The sequence below is a fragment of the Rhinolophus sinicus genome, linkage group LG07, assembly GCF_036562045.2.
Source record: "Rhinolophus sinicus isolate RSC01 linkage group LG07, ASM3656204v1, whole genome shotgun sequence".
Classification (NCBI taxonomy): domain Eukaryota; kingdom Metazoa; phylum Chordata; class Mammalia; order Chiroptera; family Rhinolophidae; genus Rhinolophus; species Rhinolophus sinicus.
Window position 1 is genome coordinate 71,414,521 of NC_133757.1, and position 21,766 is coordinate 71,436,286.

Genomic DNA, 21,766 nt, shown 5'->3' on the forward strand with positions numbered 1-21,766 from the left:
GGCAGAGGTTTGCATTGAAGGGGATTTGGCCTGGCACTTTGAGATATTGACAAAGGCAGGCGAGGGGCGAAGGGAGGGCAGGGGGAGTCGGCAGTGACATTCAGGAGGCACACTTGGCCGGGCGGCTGCATGGAGAGAGCCACAGAAACAAATTCATCGAGCCTGTCCTTGTGACGGTCTGGCTGCCAGACATTCATTAACCCGTGTCAGGAAGACTGCCATCCATGCTCCCCAAGACCGAGAAGAAGGCTGGGAGGAAGCGCAGTCCCCTCTCAACGCCATGGCTTGCTGTGTGACCTGGAAGAAGCTGTTTGCTGTCTCTGTGCCTTGTCAAGCATCAGCCCTCTATGTTTCCACCTCGGAGGGATGTAGAATCTGGAGGTGCTCAGAGAATAAAAGGTGCTTGCCCAACGTCACGCAGCCCTCAGGAGGCAAGCCCTAGCTCAGGGCTCCTTATGAGAGGCAGGGAGGACCAGCGAGGTCAAGAGCCTCTCCCAGAGTGGCCAGATGGAGGGCAAGAGACACCATTTTAACATCCTCTCAAGGCTCATTCCCAAATGGCCTCAGGCGTCTCCCTTCCCCTCTCTGGGCTTTTTCTGTAATAATAATCCATCCAATGTATGTTGTTTAATTCAGTTATTCAGGCCAAAATATTGACTGAGCTCCTGCTGTGTGCCAGGCTGTGTGTTGGGCATGGGGGACGCAGCAGTGACTCAGGCAGATGGGCCCAGACCTCCTAGGGCTCATGGATGATCACATGACCTGGCAGTTCCAGCCCCAGGGGGCTGAGGGCTTTGATGGGGGACACAGAGTTGCTGTCACATGCGCCCAGAGGAACCTGAGTCATCATGGACCATTTCCTGGAGCTGAGGTGTCTGGCCTTCCAGGTCTTCTGTGGGTGAACAGGAAAAAACCAAGTGAAGTGGAAGGGAGTCCCAGGCTGAGGGCACAGCGTGGGCAAGAGCCTGGCAGGACGAGGGGGTGGGGGGGTGGGAATGGCGGTTCAGAAGGAAGCCCAGAGAGAGATAGGGAAAGGGAAGGCTGGAGGAGGGCAGACTCCAAACCCCATTAACCACGTCACTGGACATGTGACAAAGCCTTGCCAAGGTTTTCTGTCTCTGGGGCTCTCCACCGCCCAGTGGGATGGGCAATAAGGTTTATTCCCATTTCTTAGATGAGAAAACAGAGGCTGCTCAGCAGTGAGCATGGCCGGGCCACGGTCACAGGGTGAGTGGAGCAGAGTCGGGATCAGAGCCGATCAGGTGACTCTGGGGCTGGGGGATTCTCGGCAACGACCCTCCTTCCACACAAACACCTTTACACTGAGACATGTTGAAATAAATGAAGCAGGGCCTTCAGTGACATTTTTAGCAGAAAGGGCTTGTGGGCGTGGAAAGGCTGTTCAGAGCCGTATGAGTTTCCTAGGGCTACTAAAACCACGGACCACAAAATTAGTGAAATACTTAGTAAAACAACACAAATTGATTCTCTGACAGCCCTAGAGGTCAGAAGTCTAAAACGGGTCTCACAGGCTTAAACCCAAGTATAGGCAGAGCTGGTCCTTCTGGAAGCTCCAGGGAGAACCATTTCCCGCTTTTTCCAGCTTCTAGAGGCGCCACATCCTGGCTCGTGGCCCCTCCATCGTCACAGCCAGCAGTGCAGCCTCTTCCATCTCTGACTCTGTGCCTCCTGCCTCCCTCTTATGAGGACCCGGTGATGACAGTGGGTCACCTGGATAATCCAGAGTCATTCCCCATATCAGTGTCCTTAACTTTATTCATCTGCAAAGTCCTCTTTAGCCATGGAAACCATCATAGTCACAGATTCCAGGGATAGGTTGTAGCCGTGTTTGGGCGGGCCATGATTCTGCCTACCACAGCCACCCCCAGTGGGATTACGTCCCAGAAAGCGGTCACAATAGAGGATCTGGGCAAAGCCTTGGCATTGGAGGAACCTCAGTTTCCCCATCTGTAAAATGGTTATTGATCGTAGGCCTTGACTCAGGGTTGCTGGAAAATTTTGCTCAACCATTTAACATCCAACATTGAGCAATGACCAAGACAAGCACGACCCCTGCCCCTGGGCACAATGATGGACATTAAACATCGGGGGGGCACCAGCCACACTGGTGGGATGGAATGTAATGGGGGGGGGTCAAAGAGCCATATAGGGAAGGGTGTTCCAGGGAGTAGTAATAGCACATGCAAAGGCCCTGAGGCAGGTCAATGCCCTGTGTCTCTGAAGACCAAAGAGGAAACAGACAAGATTGGTCTGGGTGGGGATAGATGAAAGATTCCTGGAAGACATGGGGCTGCAACTTTAGCAAAGCTCAGGAGTATGACCAGTCTAGTGAAAAGGAATAGAGCAGGCCACAGGCAAGTGGTGGACAGAACAGAGGGCACCGAGACAGGCCCATGAAGCTCCAGCATTCAGAGCCTCAACTTTGCACAGGGCTGAGGGAAGCCTTAGGAAGCTTGTGAGCTGAATGGCTCTGCCAGAGGCAGAAGCCCAAACTGGTGTTTAAGAACCAGCCTGACTGCGTTCGAATCCCAGCTCACACTGTGTGACCTTGGGACAAGTCATCTCTCCTCTCTGGGCCATTATGGGGATGATGGCAGCGCAGACATTGCAGACCTGCGTGAGGATGAAGTGAGCAAATCCATGACAAGTCTTGGGCTTGGAGCACAAGGGGAAGGCAGAAGCCACAAGCTGATTTGCTTTGAGGCAAAACTGCCCCCTAAAGATTTGTACCCCCTTGTCTCCCAGCCCCAGGCTTTTATTTTCTTTGATGACACATGTGCCGGTGTCCCTGGTGGGTGGGAGAAGTCTTACTATTGTCAGGAAATGAACCGCCACCACCCAGCTTGATTGCACCACTGCCTCTCCAGCTCCACTCACGACAAGGGCAGGAGGGCCGCGTGGGGGGTGGGGATGCTCTAACAAGGGGGGCAGAACTAATCACTGTGCCATTCGTGGAGGCGCCTCCGTCATTGCAAACGAACTAATAACAAACAAAGAAAATGTCCTGCTTTCTGGAGGAATTGTAGAGGCGTTTTGCGTTAGGAGTTTGTCTTATTTTGTTTAAGAAAAAGTGCCCAATAAAATCCTATTGGTCTTGAGCCCTGGTCCTGGGCTCAAGCCAGAGAGAAGCACTCGAAGGGGAAAGGGTGTCTTGTTGGATGGGGTCTTCATCTCGCTGAGTCTCAGAGGGTTTTCTGTCTCTGAAGCACTTCTGTTCTGCTGTCATGCATCGTCATCCTTCTAGTCTTCCCTGTGGGACTATCTTGGGCACAGTAGGGGCACAGAAATGCTGCTTCAATGGAACTGAGTCCCCTAAGGGGCTGTGGAGAAGTGGGAGGGAGCTCTGACTCCATGCTATCATTCGGGTATTTCTTCCTTCAGTAAGTTTTGACCAAGCGCCCGCCTGGAACCCCAGGATGGCTGCCCCATCCCCAGCAGGATGGCCTGGCTGAGCCCCCACGCTTGTCCTGGGCCCTGGCCTACACATTGCCCACAGATTGAGGGCTCTAGCCAGAGGTACCTGTCTTCCTCCCCCTCCCACTCCCCAGCGGCCTCCCAACCGCCAGGGCTGGGGTGGGGGTTCAGGAGAGAAACTGTGCCTCCTCAGTGCCCCTCTCTGAGCTTCTGGGCACCTGAAGGGAGATGGGTTATGACCACATCCATCCCCGAAGGGGTTGCATATGCCAGGAGAACTATGGTGACTGTGTCTGGATCCACCCTGGTAGGCCTTGCTGCACTCACTGGGGAATTCCTTTATCCATTCAACAGACACTGGCCTGGTGCCCTCTTTGAAATTAGTCTAAACCAGGCTGAGCCGACTCCAGCGGAGCCCCAACTCTAGGCTGTGATGCTAGATCCTGCCCCACTCTGAGCCTCAGTTTCCCTGTCCATCTCAGAGGAGACTGGATCTCTCCCAGTCCTGCCACCTCTACATCCTAAACAGAAAACTAACATCCCACAGCAGGGCCTGACTCCTCCTACCCAAGCGGCTTGGTCGAATCCAAGAGGGGAGGGGTCCTGCCCCACCTTCTCCCTGCAGAGCCCCCAGGACTGGAGGTTTCCCGGGACCCAGGGCAGGGAGTGAGAGGGCTAGGGTTAAGGCCCCAGCTGTGGATGGGCCTGGAACATTCTAGTCTTGGAGGCCCTGCCGGGTGCTCCATCTCCTGCCCAGCGGGGGCTGCATTAGTCGCTCAAAACCCATTCGTGGAAATTAGAGCATAGGCCTTTGCGACAATCACAGGTCATTCTCGTCTCCTGTTCCCAGGCTCTCCCGCAGTGATGACAGCCCAGCAGCAGGTCTGAGGGGGATGCAGGGGGACTGGGGGATCCCAGCCGGCCGGCTCTGGCTTGAGGCCTTCTCCAAGCCAGCCAAAGAAGGAAAAGTACAATCATGGGGTGGGGGGTAGGGAGTCATTGCTCTGCTCCAGCATCTTCTATGGCTCCCAGCTGCCAAAGACTTCAGTCCAAATGGTTCAACCTGACAACAGCAACTCATAGCAGCCCTGGGGGAGAAGCCTGCTCTGCCAGCTCTCCATCTTTTTTCCCCACAGAGTTTATGGGTTTCCTGAATGTCCAGCCTCAGCATCTCACAAGGCAAAGTGAGGCCAGGTTTGCATTTCATTCAGAAAGCAGGGTGGACTTTAGGAATGGTTTGGCCCAGCATTCCAAGGGTCATCAAGAATTAAAGTTCACTCTCTCTTCTGAGATCTAGTCCCAGCCTCTTCCCCAAACTCCCCCAGTTTTTCCACTTCTAGGTTTTTGCTCACGCATGGCTGGCTTGTTCCACTCCTCATAACTGCCTCCTCCCCTGCCATTCCTCTGCCCAGATGTCATGCCCACGGGTAACACAACAACTAAGTCCCTGGAAAGAGGGTCAGGAAGTTGGCTGCTATCCAAGCCAAGACTTCTCTGTCCACTGCAGCTGATACAGGGCTCTTGCTCCAATGTCACCTCCTCAGAGAAGCCCCCTGTGGTTACTTGTGTCAATTTGACCAAGCCATAGGGTGCACAGCATTTGAGTTGGTAGACTGAGAAAAGCACATAGCCCCCCCAAGTGGGTGGGCCTCATCCAACTTGTTGAGGGCCTGAATTGAACAAAAAGGCAGAGGAAGTAAGAATTCAGTCTCTGTCTGACTGCTTGAGCTGGGACATCTGTCTTCTCCTGCCCTGGTGCTGGGACTTATACCACTGGCTTTCCTGGGTCTCCAGCTTGCGAGGTGGCTAATTGTCAGACTTCTCAGTTTGCATAACCTGTGAGTCAATTCCTTGTAATAAACAAATCTCTTTCTAGATGCATCTTACTGATCCTGAGTTTCCGGAGAACCCCGAGTAACACACATCCCGTGACCTCCTGTCCTAATCACCCCCCCCAGCCACTGTTTTTATTTCCTTCCCCGACCTCTGAGACTGTCTTTCTCATTTACTTCTTTACTTGCCAACTCTCTCTCTTCCCCGACTAGAATTTAAACCACATGAGGGTAGGTGTTTCCTCCGTCTTGGTGGCTGGATCCCCAACACCTAGCACACTGTTTGGTATACAGTAGGTGCTCCATATATACTGACTGATTTGAATAATTGACTCCAGCATCTCTACAGCCCGGTGGGGAGCGACCCAGAGGCCCATGTGATGGTGGAAGAAACTAAACAGCCAATTTTGTCCCAGATTATAGCACCATCGATGGCAGACCCAGGACTCGAACCTGGGTCTCTCTGCTATCACGGCAGGCCTGGTCCCTGCAAGCTTTGGAATAACCAGGACCCAGGGCTCAGAAGTAAAAATGAGGAAGATAGAGGGGTCCCCCAAATTACCAACCATGAATTGCCCTAAAGGAAGTTCTCCACCCTTGGCCCTGCTGATATTGGGGCTGGGTCATTCTCTATGGGGGGCCATCCTGGGCACTGTGAGAGGGCTGAGCAGCACCCATGGCCCCCAACCACATGATGCCAGCAGCTCCCCTAGTCATGACAGCCACAGATGTCCCCAGACAGCGCCCAGTATCCCCTGGTTGAGACACACTGCCCACAGAGCTGGCTCCTTGCCCACCTCCCTGCTTCCCCCACGGTGTACATACCCGCAGTGCTTATGGGCTGGCTGGGAAGACCCTGCGAGCCCATGCATTCCAGGCTGGGCCCAGCCCACCCAGTCACAGCCAGACCCAGAGAAATTGGATTAACTCGGAGAAGCTTGCCAGGATGATCTGTAATGCCATCTGAAGGACAGTGTATTGATCTCCACGTTGCAAAAAAATTAAATGATATCCCTTTTTGTTATTTAAAACGCTGCTTAAGCAATTCCATAATGGAATGGCCCGGCCCCTTCCAGGAGCTCCCTGGCCAGCGGCAGCCCCTCCAGATTGGATGGAGGACAAGGGACTATGGAAGTGGCCCTGTCTTCCCCCAGGTAATTGATGAGCCCAGGGAACAGCTCCATTTTGCCGGCGACATGCACAGCTTTGATTTATTAAAGACATAACAATTATGAAAATAGCTGATTTATAATCAACTCACCCGAGGCCATAATTGATTTGTGGGGTGAAGTTTCGAACGGGAGGTATTGACACCTTCAGGACAGGGCCACCAGCTTTGGGATGGACCGTGATGGGGTGGCTGGAGGGGCCGCCGTGGGTGCAGGAGGTGGGGATGGGGAGACAGCGGCCTGAGTCTGGCTGCATTCTTTGTCTCCTCATGAGATGTTGGGCTTCTGGCCAGCTTTGCCCTGGAAGGTCAAGCGTCAGTGAAGGCACCATTTCCAAATGACTGAGGCGGGCCCTGGATCCAACAGAAGGACATATGCCAAAGTGCCCACAAATCTCTCAGTGTGTTCTGTGTTTGGACACCTCATTGTCACATGCCGAGCGGCCATGAGAGTCCGGCACCGTGTGCTCAAACGAGTCTGCCCCACGGTGTCCAGAACCTTCTATGCCTCTAGAGAGAGCCCCAACGGAGGATTGCCAACTTTGGTCAATAAAAATACAGGAGGCCAAGTTAAATCTGTGCTTCAGGTAAACAACAAATGAATTTTTAGTATAAGTATAACCCATGCAATATTTAGAATATACTTATATTAAAAAGTTATTTATGGTTTATCTGAATTTAACTGGGCATTTTGTATTTTATCTGACAATCCCATAGTGGCATTCAGAACCCAGCTCCCAACAGCCCCATGAGGGCTCATTCACCTGATGAGATTGAGGCAGAGGCTATTCAATGTCTGCCCAAAGTCACAGGATGGCTGACTTAAGATTCAAACCCAACCCTGAAGTCTGAGCCTTCCAAAGCCTTCATGATTCCACACTGCTTTCAGAAGAAAGGGACAATAGCTTTTTTGTCTATGCAGGGACAGGTAAGACTGGTTACGAGGGCCACGTCTGGTGAAGATGGCCTTGGGTTCAAATCACCCCAGTTCAGCCTTATTATTATTGCTGTGTGACCTTGACAAAAGAGCTTTGCCTTTCTGGGCTTCTGTCTCCAGCACTGTAAAATGGGCATGATTGTGGCATCTCCATCATAGGATGCTGGGAAGGAGAAACTGATATGTGGGTGTCCCCCGGATAAGCACTCAAGAGGTCACTTCGGTTTCCCTGAGTACTAACAAAGACAGAAAGAGAAAGAGACAGAGTTAGAGACAGAGACAAAGACAGACAGCACCAGAGGGAGACAGAAAGTCAGAGATAGAAAGAGTCAAGGCAGAGAAACAAATAGCGACAGAGACAGACAGAAAGACAAAGAAGTCAAGGCAGAGAGACAGCGAGGTAGCGACCGAGAAAGATGGATGCGTCCCATTTGGAAACAGGGTGGCCCCAGAGGGTGGGATGTAAGTCTGTAAATCAGAGGGTTCCAGTGGTTTCTGTAAAGCAGGGAGAGAGCAAACGAGAAGCCTGCAGGACACAGACATCCAGAGCACGTGGCCCAGCAGCTCCCAGGCCCAGTCCCCATGATGGCCCCGCTGAGCAGTTTTAAGTATCGTTAAAGATAAAATAATTTTTCCCCCTCTGAGCCGTGTGATTGATGCGGTAATGGAACCCGCCAACAGGGAGAAGGTCAGGCTGGAATGTAATCAGATTTTTCCAGAGCGATGCATAAACATGATGGCACGGCAGTTGGGAAAGGGGGAGAGACCTACGACTGTTCCCAAACCTTCGGAGCTCTCATCTGAAGGGCGCGATGGGGCAACAGGGCCAGTGGGGGCCAAGGAGACTTCCTGGAGGAGGTGTGGCTGCAGCTGGGGTTGGAAAGAGAAGGCATCACAGGCGGGGGTACTGCAGAAGCAAAGGTGCTGACGTTAGACATGTCCCTTTATGTATCTTCCTGCCCTCACCTGATGATTCCCACATCTCACTGCATGATTCCCAGCCTCAAACCTCCATGGCTCCCAGCTACCTACCCCACCTAAGGGTTCCAGTCCTGACTCACCCTCTTATTAACTGTGTGATCTTGGGCATGTCACTCTCCTCCCAGCCTCAGTGTCCTCATCTGTAAAACAGGATGGTCATTTCTTCCCCACCTCATGGATATGGTGCAAGAACTTAAAGAAAGGAACAGCAGTACCAATGCTTTTGGTTGCGAGTAACAGGAACACCCAAGTTAACTTGCTTCAACATTAAGAAACATTTTTCATCTATACAACAAGTCATTAAGATCTTTACTCAAAAGCACTATTTCCAAAAGCCTTTGCTGAGCAATCCCTCTGCTATCTTTTCTCCCCTTCATTTTCCTCCATCACTTCCTGACACTATGTATTTGTTCATTGTCTGCTCTCTCCTCCTCCAAATGTCAGCTCCCAGAGGGCAGGAATTTTTATCTGTCTTGTTCTCATGTTCCCAGTGGCACACAGAAGATGCTCATTAAATTCTTGTTAAAGAAATGGATGACTTATTCATCCAGGGATGATTGATTCAGCTATTCAAGAACATAGTCCTGTGTCTTCCTCAGTATGTCTGTCATGTTGCTCTTCCTGTTACAAAATAATTGCCAAAGTTCTGACCATCACATCCTTGTTCTAGCAGCAAAAAGGAAGAAGCGTGGAAGACAAAGTAGACTTTCTCCGGTGCACTGTCTCCTTTATGGAGTTTTTCCAGAAGCCTCTCCCAAAATCTCATTGGCCAGTCTTCTGTCACATGGTCACTTAGCTAGCTAGCTGCAAGGGAGTCTGGGCAATGTAGTCTTTAACAAATTACCATTCAGTCCTGGTTCTGCAGGTGAGGAAGAATGGGAGGATGGAATAGGAGGCAGGGAACAATGGACATACACCTGACTCCCACATCTGCCAATGCCAGCTACCACCTGTGTTAGTTTCCTATGGTTGCCATAACAAATTACCAACAACTTAGTGAAACACTTAGTAAAACAATACACATTGAGTTCTGGAGTCAGTTCTGACAGTTCTGGGGTCAGAAGTCCGACACGGGTCTCACTGGGCTAAAGTCAAGCTGTGGACAAAGCTGGTTCCTTCTGGAGGGTCCAGGGGAGAATCTGTTTCCTGCCTTTTCCTTCTAGAGGCTGCTGCATTCCTTGGCTTGAGGCCCCTTCCTTCCTCTTCAAAGCTAGCAATAGCTGGTCAAGTCTTTCTGATGTTGCCATCTCCCTGTCCTTCCTCCTACTTACATTTCTCAAGACCCTTGGGATTACACTGTGCCCATTGGGACCCTCCATGATCATCTCTCTCTCTTAAAGTCAGCTGACTAGAAACCTTCATTCCATCTGCACCCTTAACTCTCCTTTGCCATGTAACCTAACACTTTCATCATGAGCGCTGGGAATTACGACTTTTACCCTCTTGGGCCTCCCTGACTCCTCCTTACAACCTCCACAAAGGAGAAAATACTGCTGTACCTACTGCCCACATAACAACATTGAGGCCCCCAAAGATGGAAGAACTTGTCCGGGGTCCCCCAAGTCTCATAAATTCCAAAAGCTGGAATTTGAACTGGCATGTGTGTGACTCCAAAGCCCATGCTTCTTCCAACCACGGTGCTGTTTGTATCATTACTATTATTGTGGCTATTCTTCATCCAGCACCTACTACATCCACACCCCTCTGAGATTCATGCTCAAGCTGATCCACTAGAGAAGGGTATTAAAAAGGAGAGCATGAGGCACCGGGAGGTTGAAGGACATTTCAAGGTCACTCAGTGGTTGGCAGAGCCAGAACTTGAACTCAAATTCACCTGGATACAGACCACTGCCCTCCTTTCTCAAGGGAGAAGGATACTGCATAACAGAAGTCTCCAAGTACCCTGTGTGGGTCATTCAGCAGCTCCAGGGGCTCACTAGGCCCTTTTTCTTTCTGGCGGAGGATTTCTGGCAGAGGCTGGGGCAGCAGCAGCGGTCAGAAGAAGCAGGCCAAGTGCTGAGTCTGCAATGTGACATATCTCCACAAAAGCCACCGGCCACGTGACCACTTGTGATCAATCTTGCCCCATCTCTCTTGCGGGCACCCTCCATCCCTCCCTCTCCCAGTCTCTGCTCAGCTTCCTGGCACAAAGGAGGGCCTGAGCAACATGACAGAGCATCCTGGAGGAGGCATCACGCCAGGCTCACACAGGCACAGAAGGGCGGCCCGTCCATCACAGATATACTCAGAAGCAGAATCCAATAGCAGGAGAGCAGGTAGAGGGTGGGAGCATAATTCTTGGGGTCTGGGGGTGAATTCCCATCTCAGCTCCTCCCCTAATGCTGGGCCAGCTAATTAATCTTGCTATGCCTCTGTTTCCTCATCTGCAAAATGGGTTTGAGAAGAAGAATCTATGTCATAGGGCTCATGTTGAGCATTATGTGAACTATGACAAACACTTTGGATATTATGGTAGATAAATCCTGTTTTAGTCCATAGACAATTTCAAGGTAGTCCAGGAAGGCTTCCTGGAAGTGACCACATTTGATGTGAGCCTTAAAATATGATGAGTATTTGGAGGGACTGACAGAGGAGAGGCTGGCAGTGACTCAGTTTAGATAGGGGAAGAAGATAAGCATATGGGTGCTCATAAGGGGAAGCTGAGGCACAGAAATTGTCTCTGACGTGTCTAGGGCCACAGGATGGGCAAGTTCCAGGGCTGGGATTTGAAGCAGCCAGGCAGGCTGGCACAAGGGCCCACATCGTTAACCGCTCTGCAAGAAGGGTTTCTACCTGCAGGACCAAGCTCCAGACCTAAAGCTGCTCACTCAGCTGCTCTGGTCCCTAACACCTCCCAGGTGTTAGAAATGGATCCCCTCCCATGTCACCCCCAGCAGCCAAGACCGACCAAGACCGGTCTGCAGTTTGAGAGGTTCTGCCGATTACAGACACACACACACACACACACACACACACACACACACACACACACTTGCTTGGTGCCTGTTATGAGCGGAATTGTGTCCCCCAAAACTCATATGTTGAAGCCCTAATCCTCAGAATGTGCTAGATTTGGAGATAAGGCCTGTAAAGAGGTAATTGAGTTAACATAGGTCATATGGGTGGGTACTAATCCAATATGACTGGTGTCCTTGGAAGAACAGGAGATTAGGACACAGACACGCACAGAGGATCAACCACACGGCGACACAGGGAGAAGACGACCATTTACAAGCCAAAGAGAGAGGCCTCAAATTAAACCAACCCTGCTGACACCTTCTCTTAGATTTGTCTCCAGCCTCCAGAATTTTGAGAAAATAAATTTCTGTTGTTTAAGTCACCCAGTCTATGGTACTTTGTTATGGTGGCCCTAGCAGACTCATACAGACCCATGAGGCCACCTTCACCAGCCCCGGATCTTCAATAGTCAGGATGCTGGTCTGCAAGTGACCAAACAACAGCACCTGATTCAGATTGGCTTAAGCAAAAAGGGAACTATTGTAACAAAATATATGGCTTCAGGCATGGTTCGATCCAGGTGCTCAAATCATGTCACCCAAACCAACTGAGCTAACTGGCCACCCGCTCAAATCATGTCAAGATCATCTGCTTTTCTCTCTATAAGCTCCATTCATGGGAAGGTGCTTCCCACATGGTGATCAGATCATTTCTAGAAAGACCAGGTTTCTATCAGTTCAGTAACCTCTGAGGAAAAGAGTGTCTTCTCCCCAATAGCAGAATTTTCCCCCATAAATCCAGCAAATATTCAGGACTTCACTCTAAGTGGGCCAACTTGGGTTATGATGGGTGGCCCTGAGTCGACTGCTGAAGCCAGAGGTTCAGCATCCTCTGACTGCCCCACCCTGATGGCTTTGATTGGGCTTCTACTAAGTCCCCAGTGGGATACCACTGAGTGTCTTTTCCTGCCTTTAGAGCTCCCTCAGGTCCACCTCAATCCATCAGAAAGAGCCTCAGAAGAGAAGGAAATGAAATCTGCATTCCTTTGCTCCGATGAGTTCCACCTCATCCCCAATGGCCCGCTTTGCATATCAAGAAGTTTGGGGAGAGGTGTATCAGCCAGCTGTTGTTGCGGAACAAATAGCCACAATCATAGCAGCTTAAAACCACATTCGATTATTATCACACAGTTTCTGTTGGTCAAAAGTCTAGACACAGCTTAGCTGGTCGTCGGCGCTAGGATTTTTTGCGAAGCTGCAATGAAGCTGTCAGCTTGGGCTACAGTCATCTCCAGGGTCCACTGGAGCCTGCTTCCAAGTTCAACAGGGCTGACACACTTCTACTCAGTCTCTTGGAGCCTTGCTGCCACGCAAACTAACCTCGGTTTGCTCCTCAGGCAAATAACCCCAGGTTAGTTTGCCTGAGGAGCATGCGGCTGTTTATGGGAGGTGGCCATGGAAGAAAGCCCAGTTGTCCCAGCCAAGAGCCAACTGACCCCCAAACAAGAGTCCAGCCAAACTTCACAAAGCTGCCTCTCCCACCCCAGGTTGCGTGCAGAGGCAGGGAAGAAGAGTCCAGTCGAGACTAGGAGGATCACCAGCTAATTTGTAGGCTTGAAAACAAAAATAAAACAAATGAGAAACAAAAACTCACAGACACAGACAATAGTTTAGTGGTTACCAGAGGGTAAGGGGGGTGGGGGGTGGGAGATAAGGGTAAGGGGGATCAAATATATGGTGATGGAAGGAGATCTGACTGCGTGGTGAACACACAATGGGATTTATAGATGATGTAATACAGAATTGTACACCTGCAATCTATGTAATTTTACTAATAATTGTCACCCCAATAAATTTAAAAAAAAAAAGAAAACAAAAATAAATGCTTAGCACTCTCAGCCGTTGCATCTAGGGCTGTCTTGACAGATCCGACCTGCTACTGCAACGTCATCACCATTCCCCACGACGATGGATGCCCTGAATAAGAATGAAACTAGGAGGAATCATTCAACTGACTCTTCCTAAATAAAGAATTTCTGCTTCGCAGAGTTTAGCTGTCTTCACTCTACAAAGGAAAGGTGGCTGGCAGCTCCTCCTGATTAAAAAATGTTAAGTTCCAGTTCACCAGACATCCAATGCCCTCCCTTTCCGTCCACCTTCTTGGGGGGCTCAGGAGCAAGGGGATGCTCTTCCAAGCTTGTAGGCTGGAATAGGGACAGGCCAGGGGCTCTCAGGTCCCTTTAGCTGCCACGGACAGGATCATCCTAGTCCCAGATGCTCGCTGGAGGCTTGCTCAAGATCTGCTGGCCTTTTCTTTTCAACAGCCCAGACTCTCTCAAGAAGAAGGAACAATACATGCTGGGTGGAGGCTAGCGGGACTGGCTTCAGGAAGACTCTGACCAAAGTGCAAGCAGACAGGGAGGGAGAGGACAACTTGTGCTCCTGACGTGGCTGTGACCAGGGGCTTGTCACTGTCCAGGAGTGCTTGGTACATAGATGATGGCTCCTGCCCACTTCACTGGACCTCCCCAAGGTCTAGCCACTCACAGCACGGCTGGGACCCACGCCAGGGTGCCCATTCTCATGGGTTGGTGCCACAAGCTGCACTTGTAACTACCGTATTTCCCCGAAAATAAGACCTAGCCGGACAATCAGCTCTAATGCGTCTTTTGGAGCAAAAATTAATATAAGACCCGGTCTTATTTTACTATATATAATATAAGACCTGTTCTAATATAGTATAATATAATATAATACCAGATTTTATATTAAATTTTGCTCCCAAATGACGCATTAGGGCTGATTGCCCGTCTAGGTCTCATTTTGGGAGAAACAGGGTAAATATGTTTAATATCACCCCAGAAGGCAAGAGTTCTCAGCCTAATAGGTCAGTGGTTAGGAGCATAAACGCTACAGTTAGACCTGTGTAGAAAGCTTAGAAAAAGTGGAAGTAGTAACTATGAGGTGTGATCAAACAACACAGGGAATGTTTAAATAAAAATAATTTATTACAGTAAAAGACATTGCCATTAGCCCCCCTCGTTTCGAACACACTTCTCCCATTGTTCTTGCCACTTTCTGAAGCAGTTCTGGAAGCCCTCTTTCATGTCTTTAGTTGTGCTGTTGTGGCTGCCTCAATGTCCTGAATCATTTTGACTTTGGGGAAGAGCCAGAAGTCGCATGATGCCAGATCCGGTAAATAAGGTGGATGAGGACACACCGTAATGATTTTGACAGAAATTGCCGTGTACGAGAAGCAATGTGTGACACGGAGCGTTGTCATGATGGAGGATGATTTACAGCACACTTGAAAACACACTTTCTCTCAACCGTAGCTCACATCCGACTACACCGAACAAGTTGAAACTTGTCACACACTTGTTACTAAGGTTCAAGGCGCCATTTCCCATATTGAAGATCCCTGCCTTTCCTTTGGATGGCACTCAGAAGCAGCCTTCACAGTATCTGTTGATCACACTTTGTAAATGATGGAATGATGGTCCAGCCATATGACAGGGCCCCTTGCAACTGTATAAAAGAATAAGGAATGTCATGGAAGTATTACCAAAATACTTTGTTAGGATGAAAAAGCAAGAGTAACAAGGGCAGAGTTTCAGTTTGGGAAGATGAGAAACAGTTCTGAGATGGACGCCGGGGGTGGCTACCCAACAGTGTGGACGGACTTAATGTCACTGAGCTCACTTTAAAAAAAACGGTTCAGATGGAAATTTTACATTATATGTATCTGACCACAATTTAAAAGCGGGGCATGGAGGGAGCAGAAGGAAAGGTTTTGCTTCTCACAGGGTGACCCCACCTTGTGCTTCCCACAATGTAGCCCCTCACAGGAGGCTTAGAAGCAGGAGAGAAACCGAGATCCAGAGAGAGTGGGGACTTGCCCAGAATCACACAGCAAGGAGGGTGCACAGCTAGAAATAAAGAGACTCCAAGGGGGCCTGAATGAAGAAGATGGTCCCACACGGCTCCTCTCCAGGGGACAGCTGATTTTGCTTAAGCTCCTGGCAGGGGAAGGCAGAATGAGAAGGAAGCGTCTTCTCTCCTTGCGGGAGCCTGGGGAATTCCTCCCTGGAGAGAGGCAGCCGCTGGTGCGGATGGCCCTGTTAAGTCCCCGATTATGAGATTAGGTGATTTCATTATTGTCTGCAAAGCTCTTGGGAGGGTTCGCGATTACAGATAATCACCCCTGATACAGGGCAGTGGAGTCATCAAGGATCCCTGAGGCTGCTCAGAGGTTGGGGCCAGGAGGGTCCATCACCTCCGTGTGGAGAGAGGGGCTCAGGGGCCAGGGAAGAGGGGAAACTGCCCAATGTCACACAGCCCAAAAGGCGCAAGATACTCCCCACCCCCCAGCCATCCCTGGCAGACCTGAGTCAGTCTCATCCCTCCTCCGCCCACAGCCCTCCAGGCTTCCACCTCCCCTGGGGAAAAGCCCATGTCCTCCCTGCCCTCACCTCCTCCCTCTGACCCCTCACTCCTTCCATCCCAGCCCCTGGCACTTAGCAAGTGTTCAGAAAAAATTAAAAGACCCAAATGCAAAATGAATGAACACCTTGACTTCTATGGCCTCTGCTTGGACTCTTCTCGGGATAAGGAGCTTACTATTAATACCGCCCAACGTCTCCCATTTCTCCTCTGAGCTGATCTGGCCATTAGCGAGGTACTCAGCAAAGTCTGGGCTGAGTTTTGTGCCCCAAAGTGTGTGTGTGGTGTGGGTTGGGAGAATGAAATGAGGTCACAGGGGAAACTGCTGGAATTCTTGCAGGGTGGTCACTGTTTTGAATACTTGAAAGCCTTCCTGGGTTGGGGGCTGGCGGGGAGATTAGCCCAGACTGCCTTTCTCTCTCTCTCTCTTTCTCTCTCTCTCCTCTTCTCTTTTTGTCTCTATGTTACTGTCTCTGGGTCTCCGTGCTGTTCAAAGTCACACAGATAAAAACATAGCTTCTCAGCCCCGAAAGAAAATTACTGGCCACCCCAGCAGCAGAATAATTGAATCGGCGGGCGGCCAGGGTTGAATCAGATGAAAGGGCAAAGAGGGGAGGACTGGGGGACCAAGTTCCTGGCTAAAGGTGGGGCCCCCGTCAGGGGGATGTGCTTAACCATGGGCAGCAGTAGTGCAGGTGTCAGGTGTGGGGGGTGAAGGGCTGTGAAATCTCATGAGCAGGCCTGGCTCCCCCCACTCTACCTCTGAGCCCCACAAAAAGAGCTAGAGGTCTGTGGCTATGCTCCACCCCAACACAAGTCCTCAGAGCCAGCCACTTGGCAGGGTGGAGAAGGGGCTTCACCAAGGTCCCCTGCGGGGGCAGCCCATCAAGGCGAGTTTCCATTCCTGTCATCTATCCATCCACACATTCCCTCATCCCCCACCTACCCACTCATAGCCCCACCCATCTTTCCATCCATCCACCCACCCACTCATCCCCCGTCCTTTCATCTATCTCTCATTCATCCAACCATCGTCCATGCTCCCATCCCCCACCACACGTCCCCCACTCACCTCCCCACCCATTCATTTATCCATCCCTCTACCAACCCACTTACTGGTGGATCATTCAACAAAACGCTTATTAAGCTGCCACTGGGTGCCCCTTTCTGTGCTGGGTGCTGAAGACACCAGGAGAAAAATGACAGCCGAGGCCGTGTTCTATTGGAGCTTGGCTTCTCATTGGGAAGATAAAAGTTAAACAAACAACTGAACAAATAACTCCATCATTGACATTGTCACGGTTTCTTAAGACACGCTCAGGCGACTCTGGGATGTATAATGGGAGGAGGGGCTAATTAGGTTGGGAGGCCATAGGAGGACTCCAATGGGGAACAGTGTGACAGGCAGAGGAACAGTATATGCACAGGAGAGTTAGATGTCTGGTGTCTCACTCAAGCGCAGGTATCCAGGGGAGGTGTGCAGGAATCAGCCATAGGAGGTGACAGGAAGGCAAAGGCACGTCCAGAATGGTGAGAGGGAAAACAAGGTGGGTGGAGTCCTGAAGGCCCTTACCTAGATGGAGAACCTGAGGTCCAGGGATTGGTGGGGTCCTGCTGCACACCAATGACCCCTCTTTCCCTTCCTCATGTTAGACAGTTAGGGGTCCTGAGGACCATTGACGGCAATGCCTTCAGCGCTGGTGTCTGATCCCAGCCCTGTCAGCTGCTGCTGGTCAAGCCACACACCTAATCTAGCAGCCTCCATGTTCTCAGCTGTGAAATGGGAACATTCAGACACTCCATGAGGCCATGGGAAAGCACTGAGGCCAAGAGGACCACAAGAAGTTTTATTGTGTCCTCTACATTATGGCTAACATGGCCTCCTGGCCCCTGCATCGTTCATTCATTCATGCACTTATTCATTATTCAACAAATATTTGTTGAGCGCCCAGATACTGTTCTGAGTGCTGAATATATAGCTGTGAACAAAACAGACAGTTCTTTGTCCTCAAGGTGCTGATATTAAAATAGAGTGATACAGAGAATAACAACACACTGATGCCTAATCTAATTTCAGGAAGCATTCAGAATGATAAAGCAAGCGAAGGGGACAGAAATAGTCTGGGGGAGATGTCCGGGACATCTGTCTCAGATGGCTGGGACAGTCAGGGAAGGCTTTCCTGAGGAGGTGACGTGTGAGCTGAGACTGTGAGAGGAAACGTGGGTCTGGCCAAGAGGTTTGGGAAAAGCATTCCAAGCAGTGGGAACAGCAAGTGCAAAGGCCCTGAGGCAGGACCAAATTCGGCATTTTAAGAATCAGCTCCTTTTTGTGCTGGTGTGGAGAGAGGGAGGGTGAGAGGGGTTCATGTTCCCTGACCACCAATCCCTGGTACTCCCCATTCTCTTCACGTTTGATTGTCCTTCATTACAATTCATACCGTGTGCCACGTTATACATTTTCCTTATCTATCTTGCCTGTTTTTTCTCTCTCTGACTGTCAGCTTCATGAAGATGGGAACTTCTTTCCTTCTGGCCTGCCTGTTCCCTGCTCTGCTACCAGAGCTTAGAACAGTGCCTGGCTCATGGTAGACACTCAATGCGTAATTTTAAATGAATGAACAAATGAACGAATAAATGAACGAACACATGAACAGCCATCATTTCCATCAGAAGGGCCAGGTGGGGAGGCAATCAGAGCCTCCAGCCACTTCAAGAGGCCCCTTTAGGAGGTCAGAGCTGAGAAACGTGGGGTCAGGGCCTCCCTTGATTACTGAGATTCTAATTAACTCTGGGGCCGAGAGGGCCGCCTGCTCAGAGGAATTGTAGATAAGTCTGCATCCAAGTGTTGGAGCAGCAGCTCTAACGGGGGCGGGCAGTGGCTCCCCTTCTCCCCCCAGCAGCCAGCTGGCCAGGGAGGCGGGTGCGGAAAGAGGTCATTTGCATAGGCAGGTAATTGGTTTTGCAAATAAATCTGGTTCTTGAAATTTGTAGATTAGCAATAATACGTCTCCAGATGAGAGAGAAAGGTCACGGATGAATAAAACAACAATTAAACTTTCGGGAGATTATTAAACTAAACAGAAATCTGGCACAGGGCAGCCGAGGGAATATGGAGTGAGGCTGGGGAGATGGAGGGGTTCTGGGGTGGGGTCGCCTACAGCCCGAGGGAGTCCGTTGATGTCCTCACCTTCCTGCTTCCTGGGAGCACCTTCCATATGCCAGGTTCTGGGAACAATGGGACATTCTGTGTGAAAAGCCCAGGGTAGCTTTCAGAATTCCATTTCTCAGAAAACTGAGGTCTAGCAAGGGGGAGGAAGATGCCCAAGTCTGCATAACATAGGATTCGAACCCAAGAGCATCAGCTTTGCACTGTCCTGGGAGGCAGTGAGCTTCCTCTAACAGTGGTCAGGAAGTGAGAAGGGTGGAACACCCTCTGCTACTTCTTGGCTGTCTGACCAGGACCATTCCTCCCTCCCCCGGCCACTGTAAGTCAGTCTCTCCACGCCTCTAAAATTGGGGCTAAGAGCATTTTATGTGTGTTTTGAAATCTGCAAACATTTTCATACTTGTGTGGCAATTAAACGTGGCATGGCAGTTAATGCACCAGGCACTGTGCCTGGCACGATGGAAGTGCCCCTTTGGTCATCTGGGCTCCTGGCTGCAAACAACAGAAATTCACTCCAGAAAACAGGCAGAAAGGAAATTTATAGGAATCACTCGGGGTGGAAGAGAAAAGTGGAGAAAAAGGGTCACCTGATAGAGAAAATAGGAACTTAGTGAGTAAGGCAACCTCACTTTGCCACCCACTAGCCTGTGACCTTGGGTGAATCACCTTCCCCCTTGGGACCTCAGGTTCCCTAGCTATAGGGTTTTAAAGAATGCCAAGTGCTGGGAAGAAAATTAGGGCAGGAAGGGGCAAGAATTGGGGAGGGAGGGAGCAGTTTGCAATTTTAAACAGGATGTTCAGGGAAGGTTTCACTTAGGAGGTGATAGCTGAGCAGAGATCTGAAGGAGAGAAGGGAAGGAGCCATGGAAAGATCTGGGGGAAGGGCATTCCAGGCAGAGGGAACAGCCCCCAGGGCAGCATCATGCTTGGTGTGTTGGAGGAACAGTGAGGAGGCTGGTGTGGCTGGAACAGAGTAAGCGAGGGGAAGAGAGGGAGGATGTGGGGGCAGGGAAGGGACAGGGGCAGGTTCATCCAGAGGATAAGGGGAAGGGACATCTCTCTGCTGTGATCACCGAAATGGTGATCCTCCTTCCCGACCCTCTTGGTGGCAGAAGCTGTGGGCTGGCCCCCCATATTCATTCTCTACTTTCTCCTTTAGAAATAAGACCTGCCCAGCTAAAGACTACATTTCCCAGCCCCCCTTACAGCTCGGAGTAACCATTTGACTATATGGTGGATGGTACATGTAACATGTACCATAAATGGTACATAAAACTTCCAGGTTGTAACCTCATAAGATAAGGATAGGCCCTTCTCTAGCCTTCTTTCCTCCCCACTCCCCTTTCACCTGGAAGGTGGCTGTGATGGCAGGCACTGGAGCAGCCATTATGGTCCACAAGAAGGGAGTTCTGCTGATGTGGGGGGGTAACAAGATGAAAGCAGTCTAAGTCTCTGGGGATAACGGAGCTACCTGGATGATGCCCAGACTGTGAGGACAGGGAGTGATGAGCTTCTCCCTCATTTAAACCATGGTTTTACAGTTTCTTAGTCGTGGTCAGGGTTTCATGGCAACATAGATCACAAATAATCAAGAGTTTTGAGCACTGTCACTGCCCACACTGCAGACCCGACTTCCTCTCTTCCCTGCTATCACTTTTCTGCTGCAAATTGCCCATCATCCCACCCCCTCCCTCCTGATTTCCCTCTGACTTTGCTCTTAGTCTCACCCCTCTTGCTGTAACCCAGCTGTACCTTGCCAAATGCGCCACCTTGTGGCCATCTTGGAAACTGCCCTTCTTGGTTCTCTCCTTGGAAAACCCTGCTAGTGTGATGCTGCCCACTTGTCCTTGAACAGATTTAATTGTATCTCAAGATATTTTCCTCAGGGATGATGTAGATGCCTGATCACTGCACTGTACACCTGAAGCTGAAGCTGAACAATAATGAATGTCAACTACAAGTTTATATATTATGTATATATTTACAAGAAGTGGAATACAGCATTAGGAATGTAGACCTTAGAAATGTAATGGCTGTGTGCGATGTCAGAGGGGTAGTGGATGGAGGGAGGGGGGTTGACACAGTGTGAGGGATATAAATGATAAATGTCTATTACATTGCTTTGTGCACCTGAAATTAATAAAAAAAAATAAAAAAAGATATTTTCATGGATGTCCATTCTCTCCACCTTCATATCTCCCTTCTTCTTCTTCTTTCCACATTCTGGCAGTTCCAGTAGAACTGAGCCAGTTCCTTTCAACATCTAAGTCCTATGTCTGTGGTGATTCAGTAAGGCAGAAAAGGGACCAGAGAGGGTGAGTGAGCTGCCTTGGTCACACAGCAGGGCATACTCTCCAGAGGAAGCAGAGAGTGACTCTGGTTGAGAGGGGATGGACCATTGACCTTCTGGCCTGGGGTTAGAGGATAGCGGGAACCCACAGTCTGCAAGCCCACCACCATTCCCCCAGGAAATGCCTCTACCAGAGCTGGGTAATCTCATTCCCTCATTTATTCCACGAACACTTATTGAGCACCTGCTGTGTGCCCCATCCTATTCCTAATGTTGGGACCAAAACACATGTATCTTTTTCCTCTCAGAGCTCACAGGTTAGTGTTGGAGTTGTGAAGAGGGGCCTCAGAATTGGCCCCGGAGCTGGGCTGGGGCCCTGGCTTCTTGTAGAAGGGGATTTGTAAGTTGACATGTCAAAGATGAAGAGAAGGCAGAGAGATCCATACAGAAGCGACAGCAGGAGCAAAGGTTCAGAGGGAGAGAGACATCCAGAGCAGGGGGACATGGCATCAGGGAGGTAATGGGGGCAAAATATGGGGACTTGAGGTCAAGGGCAA